Source organism: Bos grunniens, chromosome 21 (genome assembly GCF_055505025.1).
Source record: "Bos grunniens cultivar Pamir isolate PY7600 chromosome 21, Bosgru_T2T1.0, whole genome shotgun sequence".
NCBI classification, from domain to species: Eukaryota; Metazoa; Chordata; class Mammalia; order Artiodactyla; family Bovidae; genus Bos; species Bos grunniens.
The window spans coordinates 43,057,516-43,083,966 of NC_141185.1; the positions used below are offsets into that span (position 1 = coordinate 43,057,516).

Here is a 26,451-nt window from a genome sequence, read left to right on the forward strand (position 1 = left end):
CACGACTGAGCGACTGAACTGAACTGATGTTTGCAATTTCAACAATATATTTTTATTCTGACGAAGAATATACTTTTCCAGAGGCTTCTAGTGTGGTCGCCTCCTACTGGAAGCCTGGGATGCTGGAATCAGGTCACTTCCTGTCTGTCTTTACAGGACACTGGGCTGCACTCTAAGAAATTCCTGGATCTCCCCTGGATTCTGACCATCATGTGGCTAGAGAAATTGGTAATGTTGTTTTGCCTATTGAGATGTTTAATGACAAGATTCTTTCAGTTTCCTGATGTGGGTGAAGTGTGGAGCCGAGTGATGATTTCTTCTTCAAGAAATGTACATCCTAGCTCCCACATGAGGGTGATCCCCCGTCCAACGATGAGAGACCCTGCATGTGTGTGACCTGTGCCTCCTGGCAGACCAGCCCTAAACTAGTTTGAACCTGACCAAGTTCCATCTACATGGTAGATTTAGACCTCTCTAAGTCTACACTGACGATGTTGAGACTTGACCATGCACTTTTTACAATGAGGACATTTAATCCTGACTGTTCTGTGTGTGCTGGGACATGGAGACCCAGGTGGAGGCCTGGCCTGGCCTCTGTCTGGAAACTCCGCGCCTGCATCTGAGCGTCAGTGCTCAGATGTCTGGGGTCTGCGGCCGGGGTGGGCCTCTCTGGGAACCGTGCTCTCCTCTGAGTGGGCCTCCCTGGCCCTCCCGGGGGTCAGTGCTGCGGTCAGGCTCCTAGTCTGTCCCCTGCCAGGTTCATTTCCCTGGGGCTCCTGGAGACCCCTCAGGTGGGCTACCTGGTAATCATTTCAATTTTCCAGCACATTCAAGTTCAGTAGGGAGGCAGATTCACCTGGCGAATTGATTCCAGGGCACAGGGATTGGCCATAAAGCCAATGGGCAGCAGGTGAGGTTGCTGCTGTGATCTCCTTCCAGTTGACTCTCTACTCTGAAGAGAACAGACCTGCCCTACGTTTTTCAGCCCAGATCTCCTATTTTCTCAGCACCTCAGCGGGACAAGAAAGAGCCTGCCAGAACCGAGGTACTGTGTTCACCTCTAGCATGAGCATTCAAACCAGCAAAAAATCACACAGAACCAAAGTGAAAACAGGAGGGGCCTGACTTCTCAGGGACAATTGAGGGGAGAGGAGATGGTCCCTACACTTCTTTCTAGGGTCCTAGGAGGCCCCAGAGACCTGGCTTGTTTACACATTAGGGGTCCACTGACCACAGCCATGGTGTCCTAACCAAGGGGATGTGTGACCCCAGGTTGGGGGACTAGGCACTGTGTGAGCCTCATTCCATTTGCATGGGTCAGGATTATATGTATGGGGAGACCACACACACACACAACTAAGAAAAAGGAAGAATACACGAGAGCTTCACTGGTGTTTAGGAATTCATGCTTTACAGTATTCACTTTATACAGGCCTGTGCCTGTTTGTCTCTTTACCCCTGCAAGGTTCACCCTCCCTGAGGCTCCTGGAGCTTCCTCAGATGTCTACCTGGTAATTACTCCAATTCACCAGGATGAGCATGGCGGGGAGGTAGGCTTACCTGGTGAATTGATTGCAGGGCACACGGATCAGGCAAAAAGTCAATGGGCAGCAGGTGAGGTTGCTGCTGTGATTTCCTTCCAATCGGCCATCCCTACTCAGCAGAGACCAGACTTACCCCTCGTCTTCCAGCCTTGCACCTCGTGTTTGTCTTCTCAACACCTCAGTAGAACAAGAAAGGACTGAGCCTGCCAGAAACAAAGTAGTGTGTTCAACATTATCATGACAGCCATAAAAACAGTTAATATCACATAGAACCAAAGGGAAAAGAGGAGGTCTTCCCTGGGACAAGTGTGGGGAGAGGAGATTGACTCTACACTACTTTACACCTTCCCAGGAGGTTACAGGAGCCCACTTGTTTTCACCTTAGGGGCCCAACCAGCAGAGTCCTGGTGTCCTAACCAAGGGTCGTGGGACCCCAGGTGCAGAGTCAGGGGATTGTGTGGTCTCACCCCCTCCACAGAGAAGGCAATGGCACCCCACTCCAGTACTCCTGCCTGGAAAATCCCATGGATGGAGGAGCCTGGAAGGCTGCAGTCCATGGGGTCGCTAAGAGTCAGACATGACTAAACGACTTCACTTTCACTTTTCACTTTCCTGCATTGGAGAAGGAAACGGCAACCCACTCCAGTGTTCTTGCCTGGAGAATCCCAGGGACAGGGGAGCCTGGTGGGCTGCCATCTACAGGGTCACATAGAGTCGGACAGAACTGAAGTGACTTAGCAGCAGCAACCCCCTCCACATGGGATGAGATCCTGTACCTGGAGACCACATATCTGGTCTTTACCTGCAGTGTGTCCTGTCCACTCTGAGATTCCCAACATCTGAATTGAAGGTGTTGCCCTGATTAACCTGTGGTCCTTTTTCTTCATCTTGTTGCATTCATATGAGGTCAGGAACCTTAGTGGGTTGCTGCTGTGTGTTCTGCTGAGTGAAAACCTTTGGAGGTGTCATATTAATATCATAGCATATCACATGTCTAATTCATAGTGTCACTACTATATGATTTCCCCTTCACCAAGCTCAGATAATTTACTTTGTAATTTAATTTTTATTTTATAGTGGACTAGAGTTGATTTCCATTGTTTCTTTGGTTTTATGTGTATAGGAACTTGATTTTATATAGAAGTATATCTATTCTTTTTTTTCCATTTTTTTCCTCATATAAGCTATTACAGTTTTTTCAATAGAGTTCCCTTCTCTATTCAGTAGGTCCTATTAGATTATCAATTTGATAAATATTAGTGTTTATATCAGAGAAGGCAATGGCACCCCACTCCAGTACTCTTGCCTGGAAAATCCATGGACGGAGGAGCCTGGTAGGCTGCAGTCCATTGGGTCGCTAAGAGTCAGACACGACTGAGCGACTTCACTTTCACTTTTTACTTTCATGCATTGGAGAAGGAAATGGCAACCCACTCCAGTGTTCTTGCCTGGAGAATCCCAGGGACGGGGGAGCCTGGTGGGCTGCCGTCTCTGGGGTCGCACAGAGTCGGACACGACTGAAGCGACTTAGCAGCAGTAGCAGTAGCAGCAGTGTTTATATATTGATCAAAACTCTTCATTTATCCCTCCCTTTTAACTTTCTTTTGATAATCAGAATTTGGTTTTCACAATCTGTGAGTCCATTTCTGTTTTGTACATTAGTTCATTGGTATGAATTTATAGATTGCACCTGTACATAATATCTTAGGATATTTTTCTTTTTCTCTGACTTACTTCACTTGGTATGAAAATTTCTCAGTCCATCCATGCTGTGGCCAATATCATTATTTCATCCTGTTTAATGACTGAGTAGTATTCCAGTGTATAGATATACTACATAGTCTTCATTTTTCTGTCAGTGGACATTTTGGTGGATTCTATGTCTTGGCTGTTGTAAATAGTGCTACCCTGAAAATTGGGGTGCACATGTCATTTTGAGTGATGAATTTCTCCAGATCTAAACCTGGGAGTGGGATTTCAGGATCATATGATACCTGTATGTTTAGTGTTCAAGGAAACTCTTGCTGTTTTCAATAGTGTCTTCATTCACCATTTACATTCCCACCAAGATGGTGGGAGGACTCCCTTTTTTGTACTTTCTCTGAAGTATTTATTCTTTGCAGATCTTTTCCATGATGGCCATTGTGACCAGTGTGAAGTGATACTTCATTGTAGTTTTGATTGGCATTGATTTAATAATTACTGATGTGAATTATGTTTCCATGTACTTGTGTTATTTTACATCTTGTGAGCACAATTTACCTCTTGAATCTGCTTTCCTGAAAGTTGGCCCTGTTTGGAATTCTTTTCCGATGATTTCCCCCAAGACATTTCTTGAGGGTGGGTGTCCGTTTACAGCCCTGTCAGACTTATGACTCTTAAGATTCCTTCAGCACATTTTTTATGGTTATATATATTTATCTGAACCAGCTAATTTCTCTCTGCCCCCTTCAACTTTCTTCTTTGGTAACCATAAGTTTCTTTTTTAAGTCTCTGAGGCTGATTCTCTTGTAAAAAGTTCATTTGTATCCATTTTTAGGTTCCACCAGAAATGATATCCTGTGATACCTGTCTTTCCCTGTCTCACTTAGTTCACTTAGTATGCTCATCTCTAGTTTCTTCCCTGTAACTGGAAATGGCATCATCTCATCCATCCCTCTTTATTTGAGTAATATTGCATTGTGTGTATCCGCATCTTCTGTATCCATTCATCTGTCCTTGTACATTAAGTTGCTTCCCCATCTTTGCTATTGTACCTAGTGTTGCTGTAATCGTTGGGGTACAGGTATCTTTTAAAATTTTGGTTTCTCTGGTCTATGCCTAGGTATGAACTGCTGGGTTACTTGGTACTTTTGTGCTTAGGTTTTTTTATGTTTAGTTTTTTAGAGAACTTCCATAGTGTTCTCCCTAGTGGATGTACCCATTTATATTCCCAAATGATCATTCTGATTCATTGGACAATTGATTTGCCTTTCTCTAAGAACTAGTGATGCTGAAAATCTTTTCTTGTGCTTCATAACCATCTCTATGCCTTCTGTGGAGAAATGTGCATTTAGATCTTGGGCCAATTTTTTACTGGATTTTTTTTAAATTGAGCTTTATGAGTTGTTTGTATGTGTAGAGATAATTTTCCTGTGGCTCTTTTCTTTTGCATGAATTTTTTTCTATTCTGATTGTATTTTTCTTTCACTGATAGTTTCCTGTGTTGTGCAAATGCTTTTAATGTCTATTATGTCCCATTTGTTTATTTTTGTTTTATTTGTACTGATTCTTAGAGGTGGATCAAAAAAGATCTTGCTGCATTTTATGTCAAATTGTGTTCTGCTTTTTTTACTCAAGAGTTCCATTGTATCTGTCCTTTTATTTAGACCTTTAATCTACTTGCTATATGTTTTTATGTTTGGTGTTAGGGAGTAGTTTAGTTTCATTCTCATTTTCATGCTAAGGAACCTGCCCAATGTCCTCCAAGTGGCTGCTCCCAATTTCCATTCCCAGCATCAGTGTAGGAAGGTTCCCTTTGCTGTATACCCTCTCCAGCATTTATTGTTTGTAGCATTTATGTCTATGGCCTTTCTGACTGGTGTGCGGTGATGCCTTGTTGAAGCTTTGATTTGCATTTCTCTCATATTTAGTGATGTTGACGTCTTTACATGTGATTTTTAAAAACAGTGTGAGTTAAACTTACTTATTCAAATAGGCTTCTTGAATGACTTCTCTGTTTTTTTTTTTTTTTTAACAGTTTCACATGCATTTTATTTCTTCAATTATGCTATAGTTTAATGAGCAGCAGAGTGCTTAAAGAACAAATTGACCTTGAAACAATTCTGTTTTACATATTTTTCCGATGACCTCCCCTAGGACATTTCTTGAGGGCAGGTGTTTTTTCACTTAAGCCCCTCAGGTCTTGTGAATGAATGTTAAGTGCCCATGAGCATTGGTTTCAAAGTTGTTGTTATGGGAAATGGCCACAAGGTGGCAGCATGTCTTTATGCCGAACTCTGGTTACTGAAGGAAAGAGAGCCTTGGGGTAAGTCGTGTTCCTGGATTGTCAATTAGAGTGGAATGTGCCAGAAGAAACACTTAAGGCTTATGTCCCATTCCTTCTTTCTTCTTTACCCCTATCCCTTGGCCAAATCCCAATTCCTGAAACACCACTCTGTGGAGAGTGCTTTCATCCATAGATGGGGAGACCCTAAGGTGGTGGGAACCCCACCACCAGGAGAAAGGAAGCCCACAGGGCTTTTCAAAGCTCTTCCCTCCCAGTTTCACTGCATCTGGAGGTGGTGGGCCCGTGCAGAGGGGAGCAGGCTCACCAGATCCATGGAGCAGGGCTCATTGGCTGGCACACCCTCCCCAGCTCTGTCAACCCCATGACAGTCCATCCTTGGGAACCAAGGCTGCCCAGGCTTCAGGGATGTGACATCAGCCCAGGTCACCAAGGCCTGAGGGGAATAGAGCCAACATTCTCTTTTTGTATTTTGTCTTTTGTATTGGTGTTGGTGACTTGCAATGTTGTAGAGTGTGTTTGTATGTTTTTTTGTTTTAGGTGAACAACATGATTCACTTATGCATAGATGTGTACATGTCCTTTCTTGGATTCTCTTCCCATATAGTTTATTATGCAGTATTGAGTAGGGGTCCTTGTTGATTATTTTAAAGAGTAGTGTGTATATGTTCATCAACACCTTCTCATTTCTCATTGCCCACCACTTTTCCCTTTTGGTAACCATAAGGTGTTTTGCTATGTTGTGAGGCCATTTCTGTTTGGAAAAGTTCATTTGTATCCATTTTTAGAATTTACCACTAAGTGATGTCATATGATACTTGTCTTTCTTTGTCTCACTTCACTTTGTATGATCATCTCTACTTCCTTCCTTGTTGCTGGACATGGCATGATGTCATCCTTTTATGGCTGAGTAACATGGCACTGTGTGCATTACCTCATCTTGCTTACCCATTCATCTATCCTTATCCACTTAGTTTGCTTCCATGTTTTGAATACTGTACATAGTGCTGCCATGAACTATGAATTGGGGTGCACCTGTCTTTTAAAATTATGGTTTTCTCTGGATCTATGCCCAGGAATGGAATTGCTGGTCCTATGGTACTTCTCTGTTCAGTTTTTTTTTTTTTCAATGCTCATTCTTTTTTTTTAATTAATTTATTTTAATTGGAGGCTAATTACTTTACTATATTGTAGTGGTTTTTGCCATATATTGACATAAATCAGCCATGGGTGTACATGTGTTCCCCATCCTGAACTCCCTCCCCATCCCATCCCTCAGGGTCATCTCAGTGCACCAGCCCTGAGCACCCTGTCTCATGCATCAAACCTGGACTGGCAATCTATTTCACATATGATAATATACATGTTTCAATGCTATTCTCTCGAATCATCCCACCCTTGCCTTCTCCCACTGAGTCCAAAAGTCTGTTCTTTACATCTGTGTCTCTTTTGCTGTCTCGCATACAGGGTCATCATTACCATCTTTCTAAATTCCATAAATATGCGTTAATATACTGTATTGGTGTTTTTCTTTCTGGCTTACTTCACTCTGTATAATAGGCTCCAGTTTCATCTACCTCATTAGAACTGATTCAAATGCATTCTTTTTAATAGCTAAGTAATATTCCATTGTGTATATGTACCACAGCTTTCTTATCCATTCGTCTGCCGATAGACATCTAGGTTGCTTCCATGTCCCGTCTATTGTAAACAGTGCTGCGATGAACATTTGGGGTACACATGTCTCTTTCAATTTTGGTTTCCTTGGTATGTATGCCAAGCAGTGGGATTGCTGGGTCATATGGCAGTTTTATTTCCAGTTTTTTAAGGAATCTCCACACTGTTCTCCATAGTGGCTATACTAGTTCACATTCCCACCAACAGTGTAAGAGGGTTAGGGTTTTTTTTTTAACGAACCTTTGGTCTGATCTCCTTTGTGAATTTCTTATTTTCATTCCCATCAACAGGGAGGAAGTTTCTTTTTCCTCTGTATCCTCTCCAGCATTTATTGTTGTAGATTTTTTGATGCTGACCATTCTGACCTACGTAAGGCAATGCTGCTGCTGCTGCTGCTGCTAAGTCGCTTCAGTCATGTCCAACTTTGTGCGACCCCATAGACGGCAGCCCACCAGGCTCCCCCGTCCCTGGGATTCTCCAGGCAAGAGTACTGGAGTGGGTTGCCATTTCCTTCTCCAATGCATGAAAGTTAAAGGTGAAAGTGAAATTGCTCAGTCGTGTCCAGCTCTTAGCGACCCCATGGACTGCAACCTACCAGGCTCCTCCGTCCATGGGATTTTCCAGGCAAGAGTACTGGAGTGGGGTGCCATCGCCTTCTCTATGTGAGGCAATACCACATTGTATTTCTGATTTACAGTTCTCTAATACTTACAGGTGCTGAGCATCTTTTCATGTGCTTCCTGGCCACCTCTATGTCTTCTTTGGAGAAATGTCCATTTAAATCTTGTGCCCCTGTTTGATTGGGTGGTTTCTTTGATATTGAGGTGCATAAGCTGTTTGTGTGTTTTGGAGATAAATTCCTCATGTGTGTCTTTGTTTGCAAATATTAGTTGCATTTTGAGGGTTGTCTTTTTGTTTTGTTTATGGTCTCCTCTCCTGTTACAATGCTTTTAAGGGTAATTAGGTCCCATTTGATTTAGGTCATACCTGAATGATCTAGTGGTTTCCCCTACTTTCTTCAATTTAAGTCTAAATTTGGCAATAAGGAGTTCATGATCTAAGCCACAGTCAGCTTCTGGTCATGTTTTTGTTGACTGTATAGAGCTTTTCCATCTTTGGCTGCAAAGAATATAATCATATAATCAATCTGATTTTGGTGTTGACCATCTTGTGATGGCCATGTGTTGAGTCTTCTCTTGTGTTGTTGGAAGAGGGTGTTTGCTATGACCAGTGCATTTTCTTGGCAAAACTCTATTAGTCTTTCCCCTGCTTCATTCCGTATTCCAAGGCCAAATTTGCCTGTTACTCCAGGTGTTTCCTGACTTCCTACTTTTGCATTCCAGTCCCCTATAATGAAAAGGACATCTTTTTTGGGTGTTAGTTCTAAAAGGTCTTGTAGGTCTTCATAGAACCGTTCAACTTCAGCTTCTTCAGCATTTCTGGTTGGGGCATAGACTTGGATTACTGTGATATTGAATGGTTTGCCTTGGAAACGAACAGAGATCATTCTGTCGTTTTTGAGATTGCATCCAAGTACTGTATTTGGACTCTTTTGTTGACCATGATGGCTACTCCATTTCTTCTAAGGGATTCCTGCAGTAGTAGATATAATGGTCATCTGAGTTAAATTCACCCATTCCAGTCCATTTTAGTTCACTGATTCCTAGAATGTCAACGTTCACTCTTGTCATCTTCTGTTTGACCATCTCCAAAGCAGAGACATTACTTTGCCAACAAAGGTCCGTCTAGTCAAGGCTATGGTTTTTCCAGTGGTCATGTATGGATGTGAGAGTTGGACTGTGAAGAAAGCTGAGTGCCGAAGAATTGATGCTTTTGAACTGTGGTGTTGGAAAAGACTCTTCAGAGTCCCTTGGACTGCAAGGAGATCCAACCAGTACATTCTGAAGGAGATCAGCCCTGGGATTTCTTTGGAAGGAATGATGCTAAAGCTGAAACTCCAGTACTTTGGCCACCTCATGTGAAGAGTTGACTCATTGGAAAAGACTCTGATGCTGGGAGGGATTGGGGGCAGGAGGAGAAGGGGACGACAGAGGATGAGATGGCTGGATGGCATCACTGACTCGATGGACGTGAGTCTCAGTGAACTCTGGGAGATGGTGATGGCCAGGGAGGCCTGGCTGTGCTGCGATTCATGGGGTCGCAAAGAGTCAGACACGACTGAGTGACTGAACTGAACTGAACTGAGGTCCCATTTATTTATTTTTATTTTTCATGATTCTAAGATGTGGATCAGAAAAGGACTTGCTGCGTTTTATGTCAAAGTGTGTTCTACTCTTTTCCTCAGAGTTTCATTGTATCCATACTTTTATTTAGGTCTTTAATCTATTTGGAGTTTATTTTTGCATATGCATCAGGGAGTATTCTAATTGCATTCTCATTCTCATTTCTTTAAAAACCTGAAGACTTTTCTCGATAGTAGCTGTTACTACCTTTCCACTAACAGTGTAGGAAGGTTCCCTTTTTCCCACACTCCTTCTAGCACTTACTGTCGACTTGTGGACAAAGGTGACTGTGAATCATGTAAGGAAATACCTCATTGGAGTTGTGATTTACATTTCTTTAATATTTTGTGATAGTGACATCTTTTAATTTTTTTTAAAGGATTTGAGTTAAACTTACCACCTGAAATTGGCCTCTTGAACATCTGCCTTCTTTTGACTTCTTTTTTGATGACCACTCCTAAGACATTGCTCGATGGATGTGTGTGTTTTTTCTTACAGAGCTTGGATCCTTATGAGTATTAAATGCCTAGCAGCACAAGTCTTCATGTTACACCATGAACAGTGACGCGTGAAGAAGGAGGCAGCAGCCCTTCTTCATGCGTCACTTTTTTTTTTAACTGTAATTTCCTTGCTATTTTCTATTGGAATAGAATCAACTTCTGATGTAGTATTTGTTTCCAGTGTACAGAAATTAAACTTAGTTATACATAGACATTTATCTATTCTCTTTTAGGTTCTTTTTTGCATAGGGGTGATTACAGTGTATTCAGTAAACTTCCCTCTGCTTTTCAGTAGTTCATTTTTTATCTTTTTGATTATATATTAATGTGTATATGTTAACTCCAAACACCTAATTTCTTGCGCCTGTATCTGGAGGCTCTGCAGAGGGCAAAAGCACTCTAGGTTATTTGTGGAGGCACACTGCCTGCCACATGCTCAAAGCTCCCTCAGCCCCAGGACACTCCAGCCTTGGACCCAATCCAATCAGGCTCCAGGGATGTGACCACAGCCTAGGTCACTATGGCCTGAGGGAAAATGAGTCAGCATTTCTTTTATTTTTCTTTTTAATGTTTCAATCCTATAATTTGAACTGGAATATGCAGGTGAATTATAATCATATGGGTTGCTTCTTTTTTCTTCCTTTTCAATCTAGCATAACTTGATTCTCTCCTACACAGATGTATACACATTACTTTTTGAGGTTTTTTTTCATATAGGTAATTACACAGTGTTGTGTATGTTTCCTTGTGTTACACAGTAGGTCATGGTGACTTTATGAGTAGTACTGTGCATATATTAGTGTGAAGCAGTTCATTTCTCCCTCACCATAGCTTTCTATGTTGGTGAGCAGATGTCTCTTTTCTAAGTCTGTGAGACTGTGTCTCTTTAAGAAAGAAGTTCATTTTCATCCATTTTTTGATTATACCTAGAAGTGATATCATATGATGCTTGTCTGTCACTGTCTCCCTTACTTCGCTTTGAACGATGATCTCTAATTTCTTTTCCGTGACTGGACTTGATATTATTTCCTACTCTTTATAGTTGAGAAATATTGTATTGTGTATATGTACCCCATGGTGTATATGTACCCCATTGTGTATCCATTCATCTGAAATTTCTATAATTACCTTGCTTCCCAGACTTGGTTGTTGCACCTTGTGGGCCAAGATTGCAAGGTGTCTTTTACATTTTTATTTTCTCTGGATTTATGCCCAGGTGTGGGTTTTCTGGGTCCTGGCAGAAAGTGAAGAGGAACTAAAAAGCCTCTTGATGAAAGTGAAAGTGGAGAGTGAAAAAGTTGGCTTAAAGCTCAACATTCAGAAAATGAAGATCATGGCATCCGGTCCCATCACTTCATGGGAAATAGATGGGGAAACAGTGGAAACAGTGTCAGACTTTATTTTTGGGGGCTCCAAAATCACTACAGATGGTGACTGCAGCCATGAAATTAAAAGACACTTACTCCTTGGAAGGAAAGTTACGACCAACCTAGATAGCATATTCAAAAAGCAGAGACATTACTTTGCCAACAAAGGTCCATCTAGTCAAGGCTATGGTTTTTCCAGTGGTCATGTATGGATGTGAGAATTGGACTGTGAAGAAGGCTGAGTGCCGAAGAATTGATGCTTTTGAAGTGTGGTGTTGGAGAAGACTCTTGAGAGTCCCTTGGACTGCAAGGAGATCCAACCAGTCCATTCTGAAGGAGATCAGCCCTGGGATTCCTTTGGAGGGAATGATGCTAAAGCTGAAACTCCAGTACTTTGGCCACCTCATGTGAAGAGTTGACTCATTGGAAAAGACTCTGATGCTGGGAGGGATTGGGGGCAGGAGGAGAAGGGGACGACAGAGGATGAGATGGCTGGATGGCATCACTGACTCAATGGACGTGAGTCTGGGTGAACTCCGGGAGTTGGTGATGGACAGGGAGGCCTGGCATGCTGCGATTCATGGGGTCGCCAAGAGTCGGACACGACTGAGTGACTGAACTGAACTGAACTGAACGTACTTCTCTGTTATTTTTCAAATGAATCTCCATACTGTTCTCCCCACTGGATGAACCTATGTATATTCCAATCAACAGTGCAGGTGGGTTTCCTTTTCTCTACACCCTCTCCAGCATTTATTCTTTTCTAAATAATTTTATTTAATCATTTGTCTTTGATTGCACTGGGCCTTGGTTGCAGAAATCTACCTTTCTCTATCTGCAGTGAAAGGGGGCTGGCTACTCTCTAGTTTCACTGTCCAGGCTCCTCATTGTGGTGGCTTCAGGTTGCAGAGCGTGGGCTCTAGAGCACCAGGCTTCAGTAGTTGCGGTGGGAGGCCTCAGTAGTTGTAGTTAAAGGGCTCTAGAGCACAGCTTTAGTAGTTGTGACATGGGCTTTGTGGCCTTATTTATATGGAGTCTTCTGAGACCATGGTTCCAACCTGTGTCTTCTGTATTGGCAGGCACATTCTTAATACTGCACCACAAGGAAAGTCCTAGAATTTATTCTTTAAGATGTTTTGAGATGACCATTCTGACCAATATGAGTGCTTAACTCATTGGACTTTGTGTTTTTCTAATAATTAGTGATGCTGATCACATTTTCATGTGCCTAAGTACAGTCTGTAGGCCTTCCTCAGAAAAATAACCATTTCAATCTTTAGCCCATTTTGTTCTTGGTTGTATGTATTATTGATATTAAGTTACACAAGCTGATTGTATGTTTTGGAGATGAATCCCTTGTGGGTATCTTCCTTGGCAAATATTTTTTCCTATTCTGAGAATTGTTCTTATCTTTCCTTGAAGGTTTCCTTTAGGTATGCAAATGCTTTTAAGGTTAATTCAGCCCCACTTTCTGATTTGTGGTTTATTTTTCATTATGCTAAGAGGTGGATCCATAAAGAACTTGCTACATTTTATGTCAAATTGTGTCCTGTTCATATTTTTCTCAAGAATTTGATAGCATCCATCATTACATTTCTCTGGAGCAGGAACTGGCAACCCACTCCGGTATTCTTGCCTGGAGAATTTCATGGACAGAGAAGCCTGGCAGGTTACAGTCCATGGGGTCGCAAAGAGTTGGACACGATGGAGCGACTAACACACACACACACACACACATCATTACATTTAGATATTTATACTCTCTGGGGTTTATTTTGTGTTCCGTGTTAGGATGTTTTCTAATTTCATTCTCATTTTCATGGTTGAAGGAATCCTCACGGTGTCCTCCAGAGTGGCTGTTACCCATTTACATCCCAAGCATCGGTGGAGGAGGGTTCCCTTGTCTGCACACCCTCTCAGCACTTATTGTTTGTAGAGTGTTTGGCAATGGCCATTCCTACCAGTGTGATGTGATACCTCATTATATTTTAGAATTGCATTTCTCTAATATTTAATGATGTTGACGTCTTTTCACGTGATTTTTAAAAATGTGTGACTTAAACTTACATCTTGAAATTGGCTTCTTTAATGCCTGCCTTGTTTTGAATTCTTTTTCAATGACCACTCTTAGAACATTTCTTAGGGGGACTTCCCTGTTGGCTCAGATGGTAAAGTGTCTGCCTGCAATGCAGGAGACCCACACCTTACTGCCCCTGAATCCTTGTGAATATTAAATTCCCAGCAGCACAGCTCTTCATGGTATTATGACAGACAATGGCCACAAGACAGAAGCACCTACTTCATGCCACATTTTTTTTCTGTAAATTCCTTGTTATTTTCTATTGGAATAGAGTGGATTTCTGATGTTTGTTTCAGGTATACAGGAACTCGATTCAGTTACACATAGATGATTATTCCTTTGGGGTCCTTTTTTGCATATAGGTGATTACAGTGTGTTCAATAAACTTTTCTATGCAATTTAGTAGGTACTTTTATCAACTGTTTGATATATTTGATATATCATCTATTTGATATATATTAATATGTATATGTTAATTCCAATCTCTTAATTTCTCCTGCCTGTATCTGGAGTCTGGGGTCTCTCCAGAGGCAACAGGCACTCCAGGTCCATTCTGGAGATACACTGCCTGCTACATGCTTCCAGCTCCCTCAGCCCCAGGACACTCCAGCCTTGGGACCCAAACCAGTCAGGCTCCAGGGATGTGACACCAGTATGTCCTGAGGGGAATAGAATCAGAATTTCCTTTGGTTATTTCTGTTTCATCCCATCTTTTGAACTGGAGTGCACAGTGAATTACAACCTTGTGGGTGTTTTTATTTTTCCTTTTCTTTCAACTGCAAATTGTTTCACATCTACAGGTGTATATATGATTTCTTGGGGTTTTTTCTTTATAGGCTCTTGCAGAATGTGGAGTACATTTCTTTGTGTTATACAGTGGGTCCTGGTCAGTTGTTTTATCAACAACACTTGTTCACTCACTCAGTTGTGTCCAACTCTCTGTGACCCCATGGACTGCAGCATGCAGGCTTCCCTGTCCCTCACTGTTTCCTGGACTTTGCTGAAACTCATGTCCATTGAGTTTCAATGGCACCCCACTCCAGTACTCTTGCCTGGAAAATCCCATGGATGGAGGAGCCTTGTAGGCTCCAGTCCATGGGTTCGCTAAGAGTCAGGCATGACTGAGCGACTTCACTTTCACTTTTCACTTTCATGCATTGGAGAAGGAAATGGCAACCCACTCCAGTGTTCTTGCCTGGAGAATCCCAGGGACAGAAGAGCCTAGTGGGCTGCTGTCTATGGGGTCGCACAGAGTCAGACACAACTGAGGCGACTTAGCGGCAGCAACAGCATGTCCATTGAGTCAGTGATGCCATCCAATCATCTCATCCTCTGTTGTCCCCTTCTCAACCTGCCTTCAATCTTTCCCAGCATCAGGGTCTTTTCTAATACTTTGGCTCTTTGCATCAGGTGGCCAAAGTATTAGAGCTTCAGTTTCAATATCAGTCCTTCCAATGAAAATTCACGGTTGATTTCCTTTAGGATTAACTGGTTTGATCTCCTTACTGTCCAGGGGACTTTCAAGAGTCTTCTCCAGCACCACAGTTTGAAGGCATCATTTCTCTAGCACTCAGCTTTCTTCATGGTCCAACTCGCACATCTGTACACGACTACTGGAAAAACAACAGCTTTGACTATATGGGGCTTTGTTGACAAAGTAATATCTCTGCTTTTTAATACACTGTCTAGGTTTGTTACTGCTTTTCTTCCAAGAACAGGAAATTTCATGCCTGCAGTCACCGTCTGCAGTGATTTTGGAGCCCAAGAAAATAAAGTCTATGACTGTTTCCCTATCTATTTGCCACGAAGTGATGGGACCAGATGCTATGATCTTAGTTTTTTCAGTGTTGAGTTTTAAGCCAGCTTTTTCATTCTCTTTCACCTTCATCAAGAGGTTCTTTAGTTACTCTTCAGTTCAGTTCAGTTCAGTTCAGTCGATCAGTCCTGTCCAACTCTGCGACCCCATGGACTGCAGCCCACCAGGCTTCCCTGTCCATCACCAACTAATGGAGTTTACTCAAACTCATGTCCATTGAGTCAGTGATGCCATCCAACCATCTCATCCTCTGTCATCCCCTTCTCCTTCTGCCTTCAATTATTCCCGGCATCCGGGTCTTTTCAAATGAGTCAATTCTTCCCATCAGGTGGGAAAAAGTATTGGAGTTTTATCTTCAGCATCAGTCCTTCCAGTGAATATTCAGGACTTATTTCCTTTAGGATTTTGGATTTCCTTTAGGATGGACTGGTTGGATCTCCTTGCAGTCCAAGGGACTCTCAAGAGTCTTCTCCAACACCACAGTTCAAAAGCACCAATTCTTCAGTGCTCAGCTTTCTTTATAGTCTAACTGTCACATCCATACATGACTACTGGAAAAACCATAGCTTTGACTAGACAGACCTTTGTTGGGAACGAATGTCTCTGCTTTTTAATATGCTATCTAGGTTGGTCATAACATTTCTTCCAAGGAGCAAGCATCTTTTAATTTCATGGCTGCCGCCACCATCTGCAGTGATTTTGGAGCCCCGCAAAATAAAGTCTGACACTGTTTCCACTGTTTCCCCATCTATTTGCCACGAAGTGATGGGACCAGATGCCATGATCTTAGCTTTCTGAATGTTGAGCTTTAAGCCAACTTTTTTACTCTCCTCTTTCACATTCATCAAGATGCTCTTTAGTTCTTCACTTTCTGCCATAAGGGTGGTGTCATCTGCATATCTGAGGTTATTGATATTTCTCCCGGCAATCTTGATTCCAGCTTGTGCTTCATCCATCCCAGTGTTTCTCATGATGTACTATGCATATAAGTTAAATAAGCAGGGTGACAATATACAGCCTTGACGTACTTCTATCCCTATTTGGAACCAGTCTGTTGTTCCATGTCCAGTTCTAACTGTTGCTTCCCGACATGCACACAGATTTCTCAAGAGGCAGGTCAGGTGGTTTGGTATTCCCATCTCTTGAAGAATTTTCCACAGTTTCTTGTGATTCACACAGTCAAAGACTTTGGCATTGTCAATAAAGCAGAAGTAGATGTTTTTCTGGAACTCTCTTGCTTTTTCAATGATCCAGTGGATGTTGGCAATTTGATCTCTGGTTCCTCTGCCTTATCTAAATCCAGCTTGAACACCTGGAAGTTCACAGTTCATGTACTGTTGAAGCCTGGCTTGGAGAATTTTGAGCATTACTTTACTAGCATGTGAGATGAGTGCAATTGTGTGGTAGTTTAAGCATTCTGTGGCATTGCCTTTCTTTGGGATTGGAATGAAAACTAACCTTTCCCAGTCCTGTGGCCACTGCTGAGTTTCCAAATTTGCTGGCATATTGAGTGCAGCACTTTCACAGCATCATCTTTCAGGATTTGAAATAGCTCAACTGGAATTCCATCACCTCCACTAGCTTTGTTCGTAGTGATGCCTCCTATGACTTTGCATTCCAGAATGTCTGGCTCTAGGTGAGTGATCATACCATTGTGATTATCTGGGTCATGAAGATCTTTTTTGTACAGTTCTTCTCTGTATTTTTGCCACCTCTTCTTAATATCTTCTGCTTCTGTTAGGTCCATACCTTTTCTGTCCTTTACTGTGCCCATCTTTGCATGAAATTTTCCCTTGGTATCTCTACTTTTCTTGAAGAGATCTCTAGTCTTTCCCATTCTATTGTTTTCCTCTATTTCTTTGCATTGTTCACTGAGGAAGGCTTTCTTATCTCTCCTTCCTATTCTTTGGAACTCTGCATTCAAATGGGTATATCTTTCCTTTCTCCTTTGCCTTTCACTTCTTTTCTTTTTACAGCTATGTAGGCCTTTTCACAGCTTTGTATAGGCCTCCTCAGACAACCATTTTGCCTTTTTGCATTTCTTTTTCTTGGGGATGGTCTTGATCCCTGTCTCCTGTACAATGTCAGGAACCTCCGTCCATAGTTCTTCAGGCACTCTATCAGGTCTAATTCCTTGAATCTATTTGTCACTTCCACTGTATAATCATAAGGGATTTGATTTAGGTCATACCTGAATGGTCTAGTGGTTTTCCCTACTTTCTTCAATTTAAGTCTGAATTTGACAATAAGGAGTTGATGATCTGAGTCACAGTCAGCTCCCGGTCTTGTTTTTGCTGACTGTATAGAGCTTCTCCATCTTTGGCTGCAAAGAATATAATCAATCTGATTTTGGTGTTGACTATCTGGTGATGTCCATGTGTAGTCTTCTCTGGTGTTCTTGGAAGAGGGTGTTTCTCTTCGCTTTCTGCCATAAGGCTGGTGTCATTGGCATTGACCTTCTTTGGGATTGGAAAGAAAACTGACCTTTTCCAGTCCTGTGGCCACTGCTGAGTTTTTCAAATTTGCTAGCATGTTGAGTGCAGCACTTTCACAACATTATTTTTTAGAATTTGAAATAGTTCAGCTGGAATTCCATCACCTCCACTAGCTTTGTTCGTAGTGATGCTTTCTAAGTCCCACTTGACTTTGCACTCCAGGATGTCTGATTCTAGATGAGTGATCACACCATCATGGTTATCTGGGTCATTAAGACCATCTTTGTATAGTTTTTCTGTGTATTCTTACCACCTCTTCTTAATACCTTCTGCCTCTGTTAGGTCCATACCATTTCTGTGCTTTATTGTGCCCATCTTTGCATGAAATGTTCCCTTGGTATCTCTGATTTTCTTGCAGAGATCTCTAGTCTTCCCTATTCTATTGTTTTCCTCTATTTATTAATCATTGTTTGCTTAAGCAGGCTTAGTCCTTGTGGATTATTTGTTACAGCAACAAATTTCTATGTATATGTTAGAAATAAGTATTTCTGTGTACTTGTGCTGGAAGAAAGGAAGGAAGGCAGGAAATAATCCTTGTGGATTACCTAATACAGATGCAGATTTCTGTGAGTATGTTAGAGCTACAGATTTCAGTGCATATCTGGAAGGAAGGAAGGAGATAATGATCTTGGATTATATATTACAGATAGAGATTTCTCTGTACATGTTAGAGATACAAATTTCTGTGTATATTTGAAAGAAGGAAGAAAAGAAAGATAATCTTTCTGAATTATCTATTACAGATCCGGATTTCTGTGTATATGTTAGCTCTGTTCTTTCACTTTTCTTGTTCTTTCACTTTTTCTTGGAAACTTCTATTTGTGTTTGAATCCTCAGAGTCACTTTTTGTGTTGTAAATTTGCTCCTTTGTATCTATTTTTAAATTTTGTCTACAAGGGACATCATGTGCTATTTTCTTTCTCTGCCTGGCTGACTTCACTTAGTCTGTAATACTTCAAGGTCCATCCTTGTGACATTTAGTGGCATAATTTCATAATTTCAGTAGCCCTTTTTCATGACTGAATGAGAGTCCCTTGTATATAGGTACCACATCTTCTTTAACCTTTAGTGTGTCAAAAGACATCTTGCTGGTTCTGTGTCTTAGCTCCTGTAACTAGTGCTGCAGTGAATACTGGGGTGCATGTGTCTTTTTGAATAATGGTTTTCTTGAATATAGGCCCAGTTGGGGGTATGTCAGATTCTAGGCTTAGTTTTTTGGAAGATTTTTTTCTAGCATGTGGAGGCTGTACCTTCTAGGGCTTTGGCAATCTCCATTCCCACTGACTATCAGTAGATTCCATCACTACCGAGCTCTCTCCTGCATTTATTGTTTGCAGACTTGTGAGGATGACCATTCTGATAGGTTGGATTTGATTTCTTGTCATCTTGATTGACATTTTTCCTGTAATAATTAGGGATGCTGAGCATCTTGTCCTGTGGGTTCCTTTTTTCTTTCTTTAGAAGGTGTGAAGAAAACTGACCTTTGAAATTGGCTTTTTGAAAATCGGTTGTGTTTGGAATTTATTTCTGCAATACCTGCCGGAGGACCTTTCCTGAAGGCAGCCTTCATTTACAGCCCCACAGGCCTTTTGAATCCGAGGTGCCAGTAAGCACTGGTGGGAAAGTTGTAGTTCCAGGAAATGTCCACAAGATGGCAGCACTCATCCTTGCCCAACTCTGGTTCCACCTGTAACCAGATCATGGGGTAAGATGGCTTCTTGGGCTGTGAATTAGAGTGGAATGTGTCTGAACAAACACCAGAGGGCTTGTGTCTTACTACTTATGACCCCTAAATCTCCACCCATCCCCTTCAGACTCCTCCCACCCTGGGGCACTGCTCCTGTTGAGCTGCCTAGGAGGCTGCACTCTCAAGAAGCAGGCTTGAACTGGGGATACCAGTACCACGATACCTGAAGGCTAGGTTACTTTTCCAAGGTTTGAGGCTAGATGGTCTACCCATCATCCTTTGGGTGCATTTTGGACTCTGGTCCCAGCCAGAGCAAACCAGACAGTACACGTTTAAGAGGGGGCTCAATGAAAGACATCGTGTCCAGCTCTCTCAACCAGACTCCAGGCCAGTCATTGAACCCCAGCCTGTTCAGGCTCCAGGAATGGGAGAGCGGCCTAAGTCAGGGACATCAGAGGGAATAACTAGTCATTGAATTTTTTCCTTTTCTTTTCTTTAATCTCATGCCAGGGCTATGTTGGAGTATAGTTGATTTACAGTTTTTTGCTTGTTATTAGTGTATTGCTGCCTGATTTAGTATGACATGGCCATACAGCATATCTCTTTCTTTGGATTCTTTTACCACAGAGTAATTGCTGAAGGTCTAGCAAAATTCACCATGCTGAACATCAGGTCTTTGTGAAGTATCTATTAGAGATACAGATTTTGGTATATATGTTAGATGTACAGATTTTTGTTTATATGTGTAGGAACAAAGCCAAGAAGGAGATAATCCTTGGAGATTATCTATTACAGATATAGATTTCTGTGTATATTTTAGTGATACAGATTTCTGTATATTCTTCAGAGATTCCAAGATTTCTGTATTTGTGGGAGGAAAGTTTAAAAAAAAAGGTGAAAGTATTATTTTCTCAGTCATGTCCTACTCTCTGCCACCCCATGGACTGTAGCTCACCAAGGCTCCTCTGTCCATGGAATTCTCCAGGCAAGAATACTGGAGTGAGTAGCCATTTCCTTCTCCGGGGATCTTCCTGACCCAGGGATTGAACCCAGGTCCCCTGTATTGCAGGCAGATTCTTTACTGTTTAAACCACAAGGGAAACCCATTTGTGGGAGGAGGGGGCAAGGAAAGAAGAAAAGAAGGAATCCTTTTGGATTATCTATTTTAGATACTGATTTCTGTGTATATGTTAGTCCCATCCTTCTAATTCATCCTTGCTCTTTCAACTTTTTTGGAACCCTCTGTTTGTGTTTTGAGTTCTCAGAGTCTCTTTTTGTGTTCTTCTATTTCTTCTTTTTGCCTAGCATTCACAGCATATGCTATTTTATTACTTTGTCTGCCTGACTTAATTTAGTATGTGATCCTCCAAGGTCCATCCTTGTGGTGATCAGTGGAATAATTTCATAATTTCAGTGGTGGTTTTTCAAGGCTGAGTAATGGTCCATTGTATATGTGTACCACATCTTTTTTAAGCTTTAATGTGTCAGTAGACATTTTCCTGGATCTGTGTTTTGGCTACTATATATAGTGCTGCAGTGAACATTGGGGTGTATGTGTGTTTTGGAATGATGGTTTTTCTTGGGCCCACATGTGGGAATGTCAGATCCTAGGTTAAGTTGTGTAGAAAGGTTTTTTTTTTCCTCCTGGCATGGGGGTGCTGTCCTTTCTAGTGGCTGTTGCCGGTGTCCATTCCCATGTACTGTGGGGGGGGTTCTCTCTCCTCCTGACTCCAGCATTATTTTTTGTGACATGAGAATGGCCATTCTGAGTGGTGGGATTTGATTGGTCATTGTCATTTTGATTTGCATCCTCCTGTAAAGATTAGGGGTGTTGAGCATCTTACCCTGTTGCAGGGTGGGAGTTTTTGTTTGTTTTTCCTTTATTCTTTTCTTTAAAGGATGTCGGGAAAATTTACCTGTTGCAATTGGCTTCTTGAAAATTGTTTGTGTTTGGAATTTACTTCTGCAGTACTAGCCCCAGATCCTTTCCTGAGGGCAGCTTTCGTTAACAGCCCCACAGACCTTGTGAATTGGAGGTATGAGTAAGCATTGCTGGTTAACTTGTAGCTTCATGCTCAACTCTGGTTTATTGAGAAACCAGAGCCTTAGTGAATGTCTGCTTCCTGTGCTGAGACTTAGAGTGGAATGTGCCTGACCCAAGGGCTTGTGTCCCACTACTTCTTCCCCCAAAGCTTCACTCTTCACTTCTCGACTCATCCCTATCTTGCCCACAGAACCCTGCTGAGGTGCCTAGGAGGCTGCACTCTCAGGAAAGAGGACTGATTTGGGGACTAAGTTACTTTTCGAAACTCAAGGCCAGAGGGTTGGGCAATCATCCGTTGGTTGAGGTAGGATGTCTGGTCACAGCCCGAGCAAACCAGACAGAATGGGTTAAAGAGGGGGCTCAATTAAAGATACCTGCCCAGCTATTCAGTCCCACTCCAGGCCAGTCATAAGATCCAAGGCTGCTCAGACTCCAGGAATGGGATAGCAGCCCAAGTCAGGGAAAGTGAAGTCGCTCAGTCGTGTCTGACTCTTTGAGACCCGTGGACTGTAGCCCACCAAGCTCCTCCGTCCATGGGATTCTCCAGGCAAGAATACTGGAGTGGGTTGCCATTTCCTTCTCCAGGGGATCTTCCCGAGCCAGGGATCGAACCTAGGTCTCCCACATTGCAGGCAGATGCTTTAGCCTCTGCACCACCAGGGAAGCCCCCAAGTCAGGGAGGTGGGAATTAATTAACTAGGCTTTGATGTTCTTTAATCTAATGGCGATGCTATACAGGAATATGGCTGATCTGCCATTTGGTGCTTGTTATCAGTATTACAGTATACAGCCACCTGGTTCAAAATGACATATATTAACATCCTCTAGGAAGATCCCCGAGAGAAAGCAATGGCAACCCACTCCAGTATACTTGCCTGGAGAATCCCATGGACAGAGGAACCTGGTGGGCTACAGTCTATGGGGTTGCAGAGAGTCAGATATGACTGAAGCGACTTAGCATGTATTAACATACTGTTCTTTTTTTGGGTTGTTTTGCCCTAGAGGTTATTGCAGGATTTCAAACAAAGTTCCCTGTGCTGAACATTGAGTGTCTGTGCAGTATCTGTTAGATATACAGATTTCTGTGTAAATGTGGAAGAATGAAGAAAGGATATAATCCTGTGGACTATCTATCACAGATACAGACAGCTTTTTGGGTATATGTTAGTGTTAAGTGTTAGTCGCTCAGTCTGTCCAATTCTTTGTGACCCCATAAACTGTAGCCCACCAGGCGTTGCTGCCCCTGGAATTCTCCAGGCAAGAATACTGGAGTGGGGTGCCATTCCCTTCTTGAGCTCTTAATTCATCCCTGGATTTTCATTTTTTTCCCTTTGGAGTTCTTTGTGTTTCAATTCTCAGACTCTCTTTTTGTGTTGTAAATTACTTCCCCTTATTTCTTTTCTTTTTTTTTTATTATAAATTTAAGTTTAAACATTTAATTTTAGTTGCTCTGTAGTTCCCCCCTCAGTTTGGCATGCACAATCACAAATCCAACCCCAGACACCAACTGAAACAACAAAAGGTCCACTTTCTAGTCCTGGAATAGCCTGTGAATTTATGCTGTACTGTAGAAAAAAATCTTGAATGATGTGATTAGAGAAATAGGGAGAAAAAGTGACACAGCCTATTATCTTGACAAGGATCAGTTTAAACCCTCAGAAACCATTTCCAGCCAGTGCTTTCAAAGTTAGCTCCAAGTGCAGTGGGATATGCAGAAAGCGTTCATTAGTCAGGCACACCGTGAGTTAAGTCTTTACTTCTAGGAATCATTTCTAATCATTTGTAATTAGAGTAATGCTTTTGAAAATGTTTGCATTGCTACCAAGAGGAGTTGAAACTCTCTCTTCTGGGAAAGTGAGCAGATGGTGTCCCTTCATTTACTGTTTCCTGTTCGGCAGGGAGGACTGAGGGATTTAACTGGTTTTTTCCATCTCTCCTGCCTAGGTTTTGGGTAGTTGTCTAGTCTGTGGTCATAGTCCTTGGCTCAGCTACTTTTTGTCCAGTTTCTTTTGTTTGCTATCACTTTGATCTTCATCCAATATCAGCAATGCCTTGCTTGGATGACTCTCTCACTCTGGCTCTTACTCTTTTCCTTGGCAGGAGTATTATTTCTTTTTAAAATTTTGCCTACAAGGAACATCTTCTGCTGATATCTCCCTCTGTTGCTAACTTCACTTAGTGTATGATCCTCCAAAGTCCATCCTTGTGGGGACTATTGGCAGAATTTCATAATTTCAGTGGTTCTTTCTCATGTCTGATTAAAGCCCATTGTATATATGTACCACATTTCTTTAAGATTTAATCTGTTGAGGGACATTTTCTTGGATCTATGTCTTGGTTACTGTAAATAGCACTGCAGTGAATGTTGCGGTGCATGGGTCATTTTGAATGACTGTTTTTCGTAATATAGGCCCAGGTGTGGGTATTGAAATTCTAGGCTTACCTCTATTGAAATTTTCTTTCTGGTCTGTGGAAGCTGTCCTTTCTAGGGGCTGTTGTCAAGGTCCATTCCCACGGAATATGAAGGAGGGTTCACTCATCTCCAGGGTCTCTCTAATATTTATTGTTTGCTGATAGTCAGGATGGCCATTCTGTCAGACGGGAATTGACTTCTTGCTGTGTTGATTGGCATTCCTCCTGTAATAAAGTAGGGAGGTGGAATATCTTGTCCTTGGGCTGATTGGGTCTTTTTTTTCCTTAAAGGGTGTGAGGAAATTTTACCTCTTACAGTTGGCTTCTTGAAAGTTGATTTTGGTTGGAATTGATTTCTGCAATACCCACCACATGACCTTTCCTGAGAGCAGCTGTCATTAACTGCCCCCCTTGTGAATTGGAGGTGCCAGTAAGCACTTGTTGGCAAGTGTAGTTCCAGTAAATGTCCACAAGGTGGCAGCACTTCTTCATACCCAACTCTCACCTGCAACCAGAGCCTTAGGGAATGTCGACTTCCTGGACAGTGAATTAGAGTGGAGGTGCCTGAGAAAACACCCAAGGACTTGTATCTCACCACTTCTTCCCCACTGAAGCTTCATCCTCCCCTTTAGCTTCATGCCTACCTGGGGCACCACTCCCTGCTGAGGTGCCAAGGAGGCTGCACTCTCAGGAAGGAGTCTTGAGCTGGGGACCCCAGCACCAGGAGACCTGAGGTCTGGGCAATTTTCTATATTCCTCTAAGTCAGAGGGTCGAGCCATTAGGATTTCAGTTCACTAGGGATTCTGGCCCCAGTTAGGGCAACCCAGACAGTACAGGTTTAAGAGGGCTCTCTGTGAAGGGCACCCTGCTCGGCTGTCTCGACACCACCCCCATCCAGCCCTGGTTTAAGCCTACTCAGCTACCAAGATTCAGATAGCATCCTAAGTCAAGCAGGTTGGAAGAAATAAACTAGACATTACTTTTCTTTCCTATATTTCATGCCAGTGCTATGTTGAAGTCTAGTCTATTCGCAGTTTTGTCATTGTCCACAGTGTACAGTGGACTGATTCAGCTACAACCCATGCATATGGGCTTTAGTACTTTTTATTGATTTATTTTGCCATACAGTTTATTGAACAATGTGGAGTAAAGTTCTCTGTGCTGAACATCAGGTCCCTGTGGGACATTTATTAGAGGTACAGTTTTTTTCTATGTGTGCAAGGAATGAAGGAAGAAGATAGTCCTTGTGGGTGTTGTATTACTGCTACATATTTCTTTGTATATGTTAGAGATAAATATTTCTCTGGATACATGCACAGAAGGAAGGATGGAAGGTGGAAAATAATCCTTGTTGCTCGGTTAATACCGATACATATTTCTTGGGGTGTATTAGAGATCCTGGAGGAGGAAATGGCATCCTACTCCAGTATCCTTGCCTGGGAAATGCCATGGGCAGAGGAGCCTGGTGGGCTACTGTCCATCGGGTTTGCAAATTTTCTGACATGACTTAGAGACCAAACAACAACAAAAATGTTAGAGATAGACATTTCAGTGCATATGTGGAAGGAAGAAAGGAGATAATCCTTGTATATAATCTATTACAGATACAGATTTCAGTGTATAGGGTAGTAACAACCTCCTAATTCCTTCCTGGCACTTTCTCTCTCTCTCTTTTTTAAAAATCTTTGTGTTTGAATCTCAAAGTCTCTTTTTATGATGTAAATTATTTCCTCTGTATCTTTTTTTTTTTTCCCAATTTTGCCCTCCAGGACATCACCTGCTATTTTCTTCTTCTGTGGCTGACTTCACTTAGTGTATTTTCCTCCAAGGTACATCCTTGTGGGGACCACTGGTATCACTTCATAATTTCAGTGGCGACATTTGAAGTCTGAGTAATAGCCCCTTGTATATATGTACAACATTTCCTTAAGATTCAGTCTGTCAGCAGAACTTTTCTTGAGTCTGTTTCTTGGAAGCTGGAGGTACCACTGCATTGAAGGTTGGGGTGCCTGTGTCATTTTGAATGATGGTTTTTTGTAATGTAGGCCCAGGTGTGGGTATTAGAATCTTAGGTTTAGTTCTCTTGACCCTTTTGTTCTGGCCTGTGCAGGCTGTCCCTTCAAGAGGCTGTTGCCAGTGCTTGTTCCCAGGGAACATGAGGGGGGTTTCTGTCATCTCCTGGCTTTCTTCTCCATGTACTGTTTGAAGACTGTTAGGATGGCCATTCTGTCAAATGGGATTTGATTTCTTGTTGTTGTTTTGATCAGCATCACCCCTGTAATAATTTGGGATGCTGAGCATCTTATCCTGTGGCTATTTGGGTTCTTTTTTCCTCTTTTTTTTTTTTCCTTAAAGGGTGTGAGGAAAATTGACCTTTTGAAATTGGCTTCTTGAATTTAGGTGTGTTTGGTGTTCATTTATGCAATACCTGCTGCAGGACCTTTTCTGAGGGCTGCTGCTGCTGCTGCTGCTAAGTCGCTTCAGTCGTGTCTGACTCTGTGCGACCTCCTAGACGGCAGCCCACCAGGCTCCCCCGCCCCTGGGATTCTCCAGGCAAGAACACTGGAGTGGGTTGCCAT

At 42.2% G+C, this 26,451-nt stretch overlaps 1 long non-coding RNA gene across 1 annotated transcript in view; it reads left to right on the top strand.

The window, feature by feature from the left end:
• Window positions 1–902: 902 nt before the first annotated feature.
• LOC147349522 (uncharacterized) overlaps window positions 903–26,451 on the top strand; it is a 63,223-nt gene continuing 37,674 nt past the window's right edge. Inside the window, exon 1 of the long non-coding RNA XR_015149916.1 lies at window positions 903–1,045. This is a non-coding gene — a long non-coding RNA (uncharacterized LOC147349522). The remainder of the gene's footprint in view (window positions 1,046–26,451) is intronic.